This window comes from Helianthus annuus, chromosome 12 (assembly GCF_002127325.2).
Source record: "Helianthus annuus cultivar XRQ/B chromosome 12, HanXRQr2.0-SUNRISE, whole genome shotgun sequence".
Lineage (NCBI taxonomy): Eukaryota > Viridiplantae > Streptophyta > Magnoliopsida > Asterales > Asteraceae > Helianthus > Helianthus annuus.
The window spans coordinates 85,972,879-85,986,687 of NC_035444.2; the positions used below are offsets into that span (position 1 = coordinate 85,972,879).

Sequence of the window (13,809 nt, forward strand, 5' to 3'; positions counted from 1 at the left end):
TGCTAATTGATTTGATTTCTTTGATTGAGTAATCGATGTGTTGATTTACGTAATCGATATGTTGATTTGCGTGTTCAGTTTTACAATTTGACTGTGAATTAATGAGTGTTTTGTTCCTAATTGATTATGATTTGTTTGATTATTCACCAAATTTTGAAGTTTTTCTTATTGATTGTTGATTCCATATGTTGATAAATCAGAGTGATGACCAGAGGGAGAGAAGAGAGAGAGAGGGGTAGTCAGCGGTGAACATTATCAACAGTGGTAAATCAGGGGGTAGGGTGCGTAGAGAGAGAGAAGAGGGAGAGAGGGAGGAGGGGGCGGTGGTGATGGTGGTGCTATAGAGAGAGAGAAGAGAGAGAGAGAGCTGATTATTTTAATCTGGGTTTTATTGCTAAAAAAGTGAAATTTAAAAAATGACCAAAATGCCCCTGCACTAAAGGACAAAATAGGCGGCTCTCAACAGTCAAAAAGGGGTTTTTTTGGATTTTGAACTAAAATGGCAACAAAATGCAAACCACAGGGACCCAGATGTAATAAGTTTGAGATTTGGACTAAAGTGGCAAAACTGGCCAAACCACAGGGACCAAAATGACAGTTCTAAATAAAATAGCATTTACGTGCGTCATCACTTTGACTTTATTAACTTGTCCTTTATTTATTTAAAGTTAAAATTACTCTAAAAGTACCACGAGGTCCATGATGGATCACACCATTTTTTTATGAGAAATGCTTAAATTAAATTGAGTAAATTACAACTTTTGTCTTTTACGTTAATACCTTTTTACAAGCGGTTTTTTTGGCGTAATAGATGACGAGTTATATACTTAATTTTTTAAAATTTTGCACAGTATGTCTTTTAGCCCTAACTCAATTATATTTTGTAGCAACTAGGTTCACTTTTTAATACAATGTATTACAAAATATAATATAGATAATAACGAGACTCTTGTTATTTGTGTAAAATTCTACTAGTATAATACTGGTTATATAAACTAAATAGGGAAATGTAAAATACAATTTAATTGTACCAATCTTGATTCAAGTCGATGTCCTTGGAAGAACTTCAACGCACCTTCTTGTTCGAAACTCCGCTGCATGACAAGCAAAATATCGTTGACGGTTTTGGTTAAGGATCATGTTTGACACGAGACCTTTAAAACAGGTCTCACACCTACTCTCAGACGATAGACGATCTGTTTGAAGAATATAACAATCGAAACAGTAGTTGTACTACCAAAGATGACTCTCACGCCCGAGATTACACCGGGTATAATCGTATTCCTCAAGTAGCAAAAATTTAATCTATCTATTATACTAAATGAATTCTCTTAGGCCACAAGGGCTATTCTTAGCCAATCATTTTGATGATGTGGACATGCTCTAAAGGCTGATAATTCCTTTTGAGCGGGATTTTGATTTCTCCTCTTTTTCATTCACGCGGTCGTCCTTCTGAGTTTCCTTTTTTATTCTCCTATTTAATTGAAATTGAAGCTTCTTCTAATCAAGAACCCTATATCCCTCTGTATTCTGCTTCTCACGTACGTTTCTTCTTCGCACAATATCTCTCTCCTCAACCTTTTCCCTATCTTATTTTGCAAATCACAAAACTAGGTGTCTAAAGCAAGGATTGAAAGTATCGATTGAAGGCAACACAGTAAGTTATTTTCGATCCTTAATCTGATCCACATATGATTTTTTCATAACCCTAATTCTCAGCGAGGCGATTCTCATATATCTCTGATTCATCCTAAATCGTTACCCTCTGTCCTACGTTTCTACAAAACCCTAATTGTGATATGTGCGATTTTCAGACCTTCAAACTTCAAAGATCCAGAAAGAATTTGAGGGCTACGGTATGAATCAGATTCTGATCGTGTGAAAGGTAATTGTTTTTTGTTCAGATCTGGTTTTAGTTCATTGAATAAATTGCATGTTTCTAATACCCTAATTCCCTCAATCCGTATGATTAGTGTTATAAAACTTTTGTGATGTAGACAGTATGTTCGTTCGTTTGTTTATGTTCCGATTTTGTTTTGAAGTTCCAGTATGCTTTTCAATTTTTCTTTCTTTTGCTTATTATTTTTGCATTAACAATTACAATCTGGGCGTTTAGATCTTTAATCGGGGTGTCTAGGTCTTTATTTTGGTTTTTTGTTGTTATAAAGCAATGGTTTTGTTTCATTTTTTTCTCAATTGGCGTTGTCATCATTTTGGATTTTTTAATCGAGTTGTTCAATTGGGGGGGGGGGGGGTTAGATCTCTACATCTGCGTTAGATTTTGTGTATAAGAATTGTTTTTGTCGGATTGTTCTGCTTGGATTAATGTCCGTCTGCGAATTTGCAACATTATTACTAAGGTTGGTGGTCGCAGGCGAGAGGTTTTGTGAATAGGGCTGGAAGTCACTGGTTAGAACATGATTTTTTTTTATGAAATTAATTCGGTTTTTTCTTATGTTTTAATGAAATTGAGTTTTTGGTTCTTCATTGCTGATTCTTGGTTAAATTGAGTTTTTTTGTTTCACTTTCATAACCTCTTTAATGTCAGTTTAACCTCTTTTGTTTTAAATCATTAATTTGTAAAACCCTATGTTTTTGTTATTGAGGAAGTTGGATAGGGAATTTGGTTATGTTGGTGTTTTATAACATTTTTTTGGAGGTGTTGATCCTCTGCCGCATGATTCTTGGAGAGTGTGCACAGTGGTTTTAGTTTAACTTTCTTAATTTTGACTTTTGGTGTAGAGAAAGGTCAAGAATACATTTGAAACTTTTTTATATAACTAATGCAAATAGTGCTATCAGTTTAATCTATTTGTGTATTTTATTCTTTTAGTTAATTTTGCAAATTTTATCAATTGCCAAGTATACGTATTTAACTAAATGATATAAACCGCTAAGAAAATAAAAGGTTGAAATAGATAGAAGGGCAATGAAGACTGTTTTATTTGTTGTTATAGGTGCCAATGTACATACTAAAAAATACTCTATGAAAAGGCAAGGGCTTGAACTTCTTGAAACATGACCAGAGACGTTTGATGGAGATCACAAGAAACAAGCATGGCTTCAATGCAAGTATGCATCCTTGGTGGTTCACGGTGAATGAGATATAGTTAACACCTGCTGAAACTTTTATATTTTATTTTAACTAAGTTTATTTATGAGTTGTTGTTGTTTTCATTATTATTATTATTCTTATTTTATTTTTTATTTTTTTTACATATTTTGCAGGTCTTAAGAGGCTTTGCTTGCAAACTATATGATTGTCCCTTCTTCCTTTGAGACTTTGGGCATATCATCCACCTGAACTTGAGGGATGAACATCTTCCATATAAGAATTTTATAGCCAAGGTATTTAATTTAAGACAACAAGAAAAAAATGTTTTTGAAGACATTTGCTCAGTGTTGCCTATGTTTGTCAGATTGTTTTGGACAATAACATGCCAAAGATACAAAGAGTTATCAGTAAGATTGATGCCATCAATAATGATAGGACATGATAGGACATGCTATCATGTTGCATCTACAAACACAAAGGTTAAAATAATGTGTGGTTATTGGAATTAGGCGTAGTTTATGTTCTATCATATCTGGTTTCATAAAGTACTTTTTATTGTGTAGGAATTTTATAATTTGGTAGATGTATATCTGGATGTTGTTTTCTTTCCCAAAGGCAGTCACTTTCTAGAGTCGGTTGGTATTTGAAACAACCTGTCTTCTTTCATAGTTAATTGTGTGTTACGGGCAGGCAATCCTATGGATATTGTAGCAGGTTGAAAATTCTTGGTCTATTCTATTTTTAGGTTGAAAAATAATGACCATTGTTCATCTCTTCAATACATTTTGCAAGACTTATATTAATTTTTTTTGCCCTCATGTAAGTTTGACTTTTTTTTGTCTATGTTGAATTCTAGCCTAATCCAGATTCCACTGGAAGCTTTGTTATTTCTCATGGTTGCAATGAAGTGGCAGCCCAAGCATGTAGTTTGGTTGACTTTGAGCATCAAAGGGTTAGTAATATCTTTTCTTAATTTTGTTGACTTGATGGTTCTAGAGAAAAATTGTGGCTGTTTTAAAGGTAAGAGAATGGGTGTATCGGGCGGGTCAATAACGGGTCGTAACACTAACAAGTTATGGTGGAATACCAGGATGAATGGTGTTCTTTACATGCTTCAAAGTATGTTAAAACCCTTAAATCATGTCTCCCTTTATATATTATGCACATGTTAACCTTTCTGTGGCTACCATTTGACCTAATCACTCTTTAGTGGTATACAAAGTCAACTTCACCTATATTTCACCTTATTGATCAATATTCTTTTTTTACTACATTAGTTGAATGGTTTGAATAACATGGCGTTTGGTTATTGATATCTTGAACATTATGTTTCACCCAACACTTGTAGTGGATATCACCAATCAGCTCTAAGCTTTTGACCTGTTTCATTTAAATTTCTTTATTTTGACATGTTTCATATTTTTTAGAATTATTTTGACCTGTTTAACCTAATTCATTTTAATTCCTGTACCTTGACCCACTTAATATTAGCTATATTTTACCATTTGTAAAATTAAATATAAAAGCAGTGTTTGAATTATACTTCAAATATTTAACCATTTCACTAATGATAGGACATGATAGGACATGCTACACAAAGGTTAAAATAATGTGTGGTTATTGGAATTAGGCACAGTTTATGTTATATCATATATCTGGTTTCATAAAGTATTTTTTTTATTGTGTAGGATTTTTATAATTTGGTAGATGTATATCTGGATGCTGTTTTCTTTCCCAAATGTGTGGAGGACATTCAGACTTTTCAACAAGAGGGTTGGCATTATGAGTTGAACAACCCTGAGGAAGAAATAACTTATAAAGGTCAATATGATTTTCGCCAAGTAATCCTTACTGATCTTGAGTTTTTAGTTTTTATTATAAATATATATTCTATTGTTATTTATATGATTACATGCTCGCATAGACTTCTCCTATTAATCAAATTCCTTTATTAAATTAGCTCAAATTAAAGTTTTAGTTGGCTTGAACACATATAAACTCGGCTCGATATTAACTTGCTAAACCGAAGATTTTCGTTTTTAACTTTCATCAATTTCATAAATACGTCTTATTTCAAACTGACTTCAAAATATAGTTCTATACAAATGGTTGAGCTGAGATCATTCTATTGTTTTATTTGAAAAGTTTTATTTCTACAGCAAACAATTGACGGATTCATGTATACGACTTAACTTTGCACATGATAAAGATTTACTTGGCACGTAGCTTTTAAGGAACTTTTTGAACCAACTAACAAATTGGGCGGGTTAGGCAGGTGTGGGTCACCTGTTAAAGTGACTTTGGGTCAGAATGAGTTCAGGTCAATATGGTTTAGGATTAAAATTAGTTTGGGTTAAGACGGGCTCAGAGCAAAATGAGTTCGGTTCATTTAAAAAACCTATTAATTAAGATCGGGTAAACATGAGTTTGGAGCAAAATTAATTTGGGTCAAACAGGTAGTTTAAAAGAAAAACTTTCAAACTTTTGGAATCTCTTGAAAAAAGTAAAGACTGGAAAATAGTGCGGGTCGGGTAATGGTGAAACAGATGGTTTGAGATACGGGTTAAAAAGGTGAGTCAACTCAGTTAACCTCTTACACCATTACCATTTATTATAGTTTTATAGTTGTTGAATACATGGTAACTGAGTTTTTGCTTATGCAGTCTAGAAATCACAAGGCATGTTTCAGTGATTATAATAACTCTCTCTACAAAGGAACTGAATACATCATCTATTGGGTGAGTTGGTTTATTACATTTTCTATGTTTTTGTTTAGTTAAACGTATCATCTTCCGGTAGGTGTTAATTTGACCATTTACATGTGAATGGGTCTAATTTGGTTAGGTTTTACATCAGATGGGTCAAATAAAGGGTTAGTGAAAAGGGACAAACGAGTTTAATGTTGGCTCAAAGCCAACATTTATTTCAAATAGGTCGAACAAAATAAATCTGAAAGGCAGCCATTGTAACGGGTCGAATGGGTTGAAAGTGGCTGAAAGTATGTTTTTAATGCAAACGCCCTTTTTCATTGTTTAATTCAAAGATATAGATGATCATTGTAATTATATTGTTTCTGAAATCATACATATTGAAATAATTGTTTTGCAGATATCAGCCCACATTATCAGCTAATCAGATGAAAGTGGCAACTGAGTTTGAGTATCATGGAGGTATGTCTTTCTAGGCATTTGTTTATCAAGCATTAATGATGAAGAGTGCACGTGTAGCTAAGGAAGTCGATCACAAGGTATTGCTTCTTTGTTCTGTGTGTAGTGATTTGTGTACACTTCGGATTTGGTTTGGGTAAAAAGGAAACTGGGTTGATTTGGGTAAAGATGAAATTTCATTTGGGTGTTTTTGGGTCCGCTAAATTAAACAATGGCTCAATTTGGGTCTTCTAAAACGGATCAATACGGGCTATTCTTATAAAACCCGCTAACTTAAAACGGGTTCAAACGGGTTTGCACTACCCATGACCCATTTTGACACGACTCATTCACGATTCCATTTTGGCCAGAACCTGTTTTGACCCAAAACTATTTGGAAACATTTTAAAACGGACTGTTTTGACCTGTTGGCTGACCTGACCTGGCCCGACCCGACCTGACCTGTTGGTTGAGTTGAGCTATACTTGCTTCACCCCTGCAAAAGAACAATTAATCCATGCTATTTAATATTTATCATGCAACTTTTTGCCAAGTAATCCTTACCGATCTTGAGTTTTTAGTTTTTATTATAAATATATATTCTATTGTTATTTATATGATAACATGCTCGCATAGACTTCTACTATTAATCAAATTCCTTTATTAAATGACCTCAAATTTAAGTTTGAGTTGGCTTGAACACATATAAACTCGGCTCGATATTAACTTGCTAAACCGAAGATTTTCGTTTTTAACTTTCATCAATTTCATAAATACGTCTTATTTCAAACTGACTTCAAAATATAGTTCTATACAAATGGTTGAGTTGAGATAGTTCTATTGTTTTATTTGGAAAGGTTTATTAAATTATAAGACATGTAAAAGTAAATCATCCTATCTTATTTAGTAATAATATTCAAAATATAGCTCTATACTACAGGCCCGAAAGAAAGCAAGAAAGGCTTTGGTGGTCACGATCTCGAACAACGAGAGGTTGTGGTAAAATTCCCACCCTATCACAAACCCGATCCCGATGAGTCTACTGTTTCGTAGGAGATGACGAGTGAGGATGGTGGTATGTGGAAGTAAGCAACAACAGCAGCGGCTGTGGCACCAGAGACAAATGCCGATGAACCAAATTTCCCCCGGTACGCTAATATCCATTCACCATTTTGTTCAACCTTAGCCCAGTTTCTATAATTCTACATAAGTTATTTAATAGATTTTGTTTTGTTTTGAAATATGTACAGCCGCCTCAATAGAACGTGATATCCAAACTCGATGCATCCAAATTTGATGCTAAGGTATTTGATTTTTCAAGAATATTTTTTTTTTGTTTTATTACACTGAAGGTTACTTATAAGTTATAATTGTTCGTGGCCAGGAGGGGCAGGGAAAAGAGACAACACTGTAAGTCTGTAAAAATTTAGTTTCCAAATTGTAGTATATGTCTTAACTCTTTTGATTTGCATGATAACCCTCACAGTGTATATACTTTGCATTCTCTCTAATTATTGTTGTAGTTATAATCTATTAATCAGATACTTTTATTGTAGTTTAATTTCGGGTGATTGTTTTCGATAAAAGATTTCGAATCTATTTTTTCGTCTTTTTATTTTATTTTTTAATTTTTATAGTTGAACAACAAAAAAGTGATACTACATGTCATATAAAGAATTCCGGAAAAAATTATGAAGTTTGGGACAAAAAATGACATGCGAACATCACAATCAAGTGAGCCAACCAAGTCAGCAGGCTTTTTTCCGTATACGATGATTTTGGTAGTTTGCTCAACTCTAGAACTTTTAGTAATAATCACCCTTTATGTACATTATGCTAGACATGCGACATTAATGACTCAAAAGGAATTACCTATTTCGTAATCTACTTATCTATTTATACTATCATCTTTCTAATAGCGATCTATTGGGATGGAGGAGAAGTCTGCCACATCTCACCCTTCCCAGCCCTACTTTATTAGCAAGACATTACTAAGAATGTTGTTTGTTTTTATTTTGCTATTTGATCGCGCTATGCTGTTTTTTTGAAGCCAACAAAAACTGAAAAGCTCAATAGGGCAGTTGATCTCATGCCTGGGTTGTTGAGCATGAAGAATCCAATAAAATGAATGCTAGAAACATTAGCATGGTTATCGCCCCAACATGACTCAGGTAAATCTTTTTAAATATTCATATTAATGTCCACAATCCTTATCACCTACTAAAACCAAGGTAAGATTTTCGTGGAGTTAATGCAGAGAGGCAAATGTTAATAAGTCAACTCCATATAATTCTTCAGATAGAAAAATGGGCGGGTTGGGTCACTGGTTAGACGGGTATATTTTTCATACCAAACGGCTGCCAGTAGGGATGAGCGTGGTACTGGTACCGGTACCGAAAAATGTTCGGTATTGTACCGACACAGGACCGGTGTGGTTCTGGTATTTGAAGGCAAAATTCGGTATTTTTCCGGTGCCGAACTGAAGGTACCGGTACCGACAAGGCCAAAAACTGGGTACCGAATACAAATCCGAAAAATTCGGTACACGTAATTTGGTACCCAGTACCAAATGCTCATCCCTAGCTGTCAGTCCAACACTTTTTTGTCCATTCTTCTAATTTGTTACTTAGTTTGTACACATATCTTCATAATAATCTGTATAATTTTGTATTTAATGTTAGTCTATACCCAAGAAGCCTGCAGATATGTGGTTGTGCATATCAAAAATATTCAAGGACATAATGGGTTATGCATTTGAGGAATAATCATGCGACTGGTAATTTGAGGTATGTAGTTATGGTTTAGCCTGCTTTTAGGGAGTCAAGTGGAATTTAAGAGAGTATACTGGCTTTAACATGATTAAGCTGCAGTAGTGATTTTCTATGTTCATGTTATAAGAATTGGGGTTATTGTACATATTAACCTCAGTTTGCTCTATGTGATCTTATTTCAAGTAGTTTTAGTTTCATTACATACTCATAAGCAAAACAAGTAAAGGCAATTAGTATTATTGTTATTATTATTCTAGAATGCAACAATATGCTCTTTCTTGGAATAATAAATTATTTAACTACACTGCAAGTTTGATCTTATAAAAAGATTCTACTAACCATACTACCAAAGCATTGTTTAGATCATATTAGGCTGAATTCACAACAAGATGGATCTATAGAAACTAATACCAGTTGTTTGGACACAACCATCAGCAGTGTTCTTTTATACAACCCGTATAATACACGTGAACTTAATTTATGATTATTTCCATGATATAAGAGATTTTCTCATTACAAAATATTATTTAGACTTATATATTATATAGGATGCATCACTCACATAGTATAAAACTTTTTAGGTTAGGCATACCCAATAAAGATTTGAAACATCCACTGGTCATATGTTTCGCAATGACAATCAACAAAAGTCAAAGGCAGTCACTTTCTAGAGTTGGTTGGTATTTGAAACAACCCGTCTTCTTTCATAGTTAATTGTGTGTTACGGGTAGGCAATCCTATGGATATTGTAGCAGGTTGAAAATTCTTGGTCTATTCTATTTTTAGGTTGAAAAATAATGACCATTTGTTCATCTCTTCAATACATTTTGCAAGACTTATATTAATTTTTTTTGGCCTCATGTAAGTTTAACTTTTTTTGTCTATGTTGAATTCTAGCCTAATCCAGATTCCACTGGAAGCTTTGTTATTTCTCATGGTTGCACTGAAGTGGCAGCCCTAGTTTGGTTGACTTTGAGCATAAAAGGGTTAGTAATATCTTCACTTAATTTTGTTGACTTGATGGTTCTAGAGAAAAGTTGTGGTTGTTTTAAAGGTAAGAGAAGGGGTGTATCGGGCGGGTCAATAACGGGTCGTAACACTAACAAGTTATGGTGGAATACTAGGATGAATGGTGTTCTTTACGTGCTTCAAAGTATGTTAAAACCCTTAAATCATGTCTCCCTTTATATATTATGCACATGTTACCCTTTCTGTAACTACCATTTGACCTAATTACTCTTTAGTGGTATACAAAGTCAACTTCACCTATATTTCACCTTATTGATCAATATTCTTTTTTTACTACATTAGTTGAATGGTTTGAATAACATGGCGTTTGGTTATTGATATCTTGAACGTTATATTTCACCCAACACTTGCAGTGGATATCACCAATCAGCTCTAAGCTTTTGACCCGTTTCATTTAAATTTCTTTATTTTGACATGTTTCATATTTTTTAGAATTATTTTGACCTGTTTAACCTAATTCATTTTAATTCCTGTACCTTGACCCACTTAATATTAGCTATATTTTACCATTTGTAAAATTAAATATAAAAGCAGTGTTTGAATTATACTTCAAATATTTAACCATTTCACTAATGATTTAATTTTTTTTTGTTGGAGCAGTTCTTTGGTGAGCTTAAATGAAAGCTTTCGAAGATGTCTGATGTAAAAAACTGCATTTTGTTCCTGATGCTCATGAACCTATGATGAGATTCAAGTGATATTGGATTTCAATATACTTTAAGTGCATATCTATATATGTGTGTCAGGTTATTTGTTTGGAGATGGAAGATCCCGACACCAATAGCTCCAGGGAACAGGGGGTAACTTTAAACATGATAGCATGTGCATTTTGTGAGGTGACAGCTGAAACAAGAGACCACTTATTGGTTCGATTTTGCACTGCAGATTCAGTGTGGCAGGAGCCATCTATATGGCTAAAAGCTCCAAGGAGTTCATGGAACGCGAGGAACCGTAAAGTATTTTCATGAAAGGAACACTTTGATTTATATAGTGGTGGAAGAGATGAAGGAAGAATTGTTTGAATGAGTAAAACATATATGGCGAAAGGCACACGGGTGACATGAAATGAATTGCCAAGATTTGATTTCGCAAAGATTTGATTACTTTGTATGTAGTATGTATGTTTGCTGTAGGGTGTTGCTTTACGGTCTGTACTTAGGACTGATATAACATCTTGCTGTTTTGTCTATTTTGGTTGTGAATTAAAAATATCTAGCATCATGGTATGGTGGCTTCAAGATCAATGCTATTTGTTGCATGCTCAGAAACATGCTATTTTGGGATTGGTTAGAGGGCTTATGTTCATTATGGTTGGTTTATTGTTGGGAAGATTTTGGTGTTGATGGAAGAGCAATTTATATGCCAGAACTAGAGACTTAATAAGGCAGGGGTATTTTGGGCATATTTTGGAAGTTAAGATAAACCATTAGTTGTGTCCTAAGATTTGGTTAGGAATGAATGTTGGCTGCAAATTCTGGTAAATAAAAGCCAATATAATCCCAGGATTGAGTGGATTACTATAAATTTTTAGTGGGAAATAATTCTAAAATGTAAAAGGTGTATTTATATTTTACTGTTGGTCAGAATCTAAAATGTGAAATCATGTGAACTAAAATTCATGATACTTATATTTTTAAACGATTATCAAAGGCAAATGGTTATATACTATTGTCATATATTTTTGACACTGATGTCATCTTTAAAAAGTAATGTTCGGTACTTTTTAAAGATGGTGAGGTATAAATTATAGTACTACTTTTGGTAAAATTGATTTGTTTTAATGCAACATTTATTTTATTTAAAAGTTTATCTCAAACACTATTAAATAATATTATGTATTGTGAGACCACCCCGTGTAACACACGGGTACTTAACGAATTTTAAAATGTTGTATTGGTTTTGACCTGACCCGTTTCAACATGTAGAATTTTAAAATGTTACAGGAATTGTATTGGTTTTGACCTGACCCGTTTCAACATGTAGAATTTTATAATGTTGGTTCTAAAGAAGTGTATAAAGAAGTCTTTAACGAATTGTGGTGTATATAGGGACGTTAACCATACGAATAAAACAACTAATGTGGTTTATAAGGAGGTTTTCAACGAATTGTGATTGTTGTATATTCATGTATTTCAATTTGTCGTTCTACTCTAATATATTTTTTTTTTGTGTTTTAACGTGTATAAAGTCATAAAATTATGTCAACGGTGATAATGAAGATATTTTCTTTTACCAACAGTGATATGCGGATTAGATATTTTCTTTTGCTTTTCAAAGGAGGCAATTTCCACTGGCCGTATGTTTTGCAATGACGATCAACAAAAGTCAAGGTCAGTCTCTTTCAAGAGTTGGTTTGTACCTCAAACAACCGGTCTTCTCTCATGGTCAATTGTATGTTGCCTTATCAAGGGTGAAAACAAGAAATGGGGTCAAAATACTCATACTTGACAACAACGGAAAAAAACAACTAATGTGGTGTATAAAGAGATTTTCGTCGAATTGTGATATCTGCATATTAATGGTTAATAAAAAGATTTTACATGATTCGTTTCAAGACGTGTATATATTCATAACATTTTATGTAAACAACGATGATGGAGCGATATTATCTTTAATCAACCTGTGTAATACACGGGTCCTTAGGCTAGTTGTATATAAAGACAAATTTAGAGAATTTACTTCCCTAAATTTCCATAAAAGACAAGTTCTTTTTACGTGTGTATTTCTTTCTATGTCACTCCAAAATGAAATTCCATGTTCATTTTATAATCACACAAAGAATTAGTCAACCCCATTTAATATGACAATAAACAAGATAATAAAATTTGTAATGAATACGGTTTAATTTCTTATTAATCTTGTTTTAACAATTAAATAGATTAAAATGAAAATGCCCATTTTTATTCATGATAAAATTAAACGAGTTGAGATCATTTAGACATTAACTCACTAGTGGTTGACCAATTTGACTGGTTGCCCGTGCGCGCAGGTGAACCCCCGCCATGGCTCCTGTCCGACAGGCACTTTGTGCCGCGCCAGATGGAGTCCGTGTGCCCGCGCTATTCGGAAGCCGTAGGTCCTATGCCTTCCAGAGTCGCGCGCAAACTACTCTTCCGCCGTAGCCAATGAAAGACACATAAGGAACTTGCGTCATGCGCTTACGCCGCCCAAGGTGCGCCATAAGCTGGCCACCCGCCATGTACCTGATCACATGCTCACGGACAAAAATACAAATGTGGCTCTCAAGCGGCGTTGCAAGTGTGTGCCATCAAAGCGCGCCACATTGCGCCCATCGCCCACGCCACACGCGTGTGCGAGTTAGGGTGCGACACACTCTATAGGGTACCACTAGTGTTTGCCTTTAGGGAAACAATATACAAGGAGTGCTTTTCTTTATAAACCACTTAAAGTTTTGTCATCCCACCTATGTGGGACAAGTTGACAAAGCTCAATCCAATTTTCTTATCTTTGTTTGTTCCAAACATACAACTTCAAGTTTAGATATCTCATTCATCTTAGCTCCATTTTGGACATAGTTTGGTTCGTTATGAAACTTTCACAACATAGAACACAAATCCAAAAATAATTATTTATACAACATATATATAAATATTATTATTGGTGTCCAAAATATTTAGTGAAAACCCCATTTTCACTAAACTTTCCAACAATCCCCTACATGAATGGAGATCGATTAAAACACACAAAATTCCCCAATGAAAATAGGTAGGTGTTGCCTTTGAACCTTCCTTTGTAAAGTATACTTAGCTTACTAGGGTTTTGTAGAATCGTTGTCCTTGAACAATCC

At 34.0% G+C, this 13,809-nt stretch overlaps 1 long non-coding RNA gene across 2 annotated transcripts; it reads left to right on the top strand.

The window, feature by feature from the left end:
• Positions 1-1,455: 1,455 nt before the first annotated feature.
• On the top strand, positions 1,456-6,527 carry LOC110896890. 2 transcript variants are annotated; one of them, XR_002568255.2, is made up of 8 exons: positions 1,456-1,657; positions 1,815-1,885; positions 2,958-3,095; positions 3,229-3,348; positions 3,420-3,534; positions 4,744-4,876; positions 5,719-5,793; positions 6,164-6,527. It is a non-coding gene; the product is annotated as an uncharacterized LOC110896890 (long non-coding RNA). The 2 variants fall into 2 exon arrangements; XR_004874970.1 differs by lacking the exons at positions 1,456-1,657; positions 1,815-1,885; positions 2,958-3,095; positions 3,229-3,348; positions 3,420-3,534 and adding an exon at positions 3,901-4,007 and having other exon boundaries at positions 6,164-6,516.
• The last annotated feature ends 7,282 nt before the right edge of the window (positions 6,528-13,809 follow it).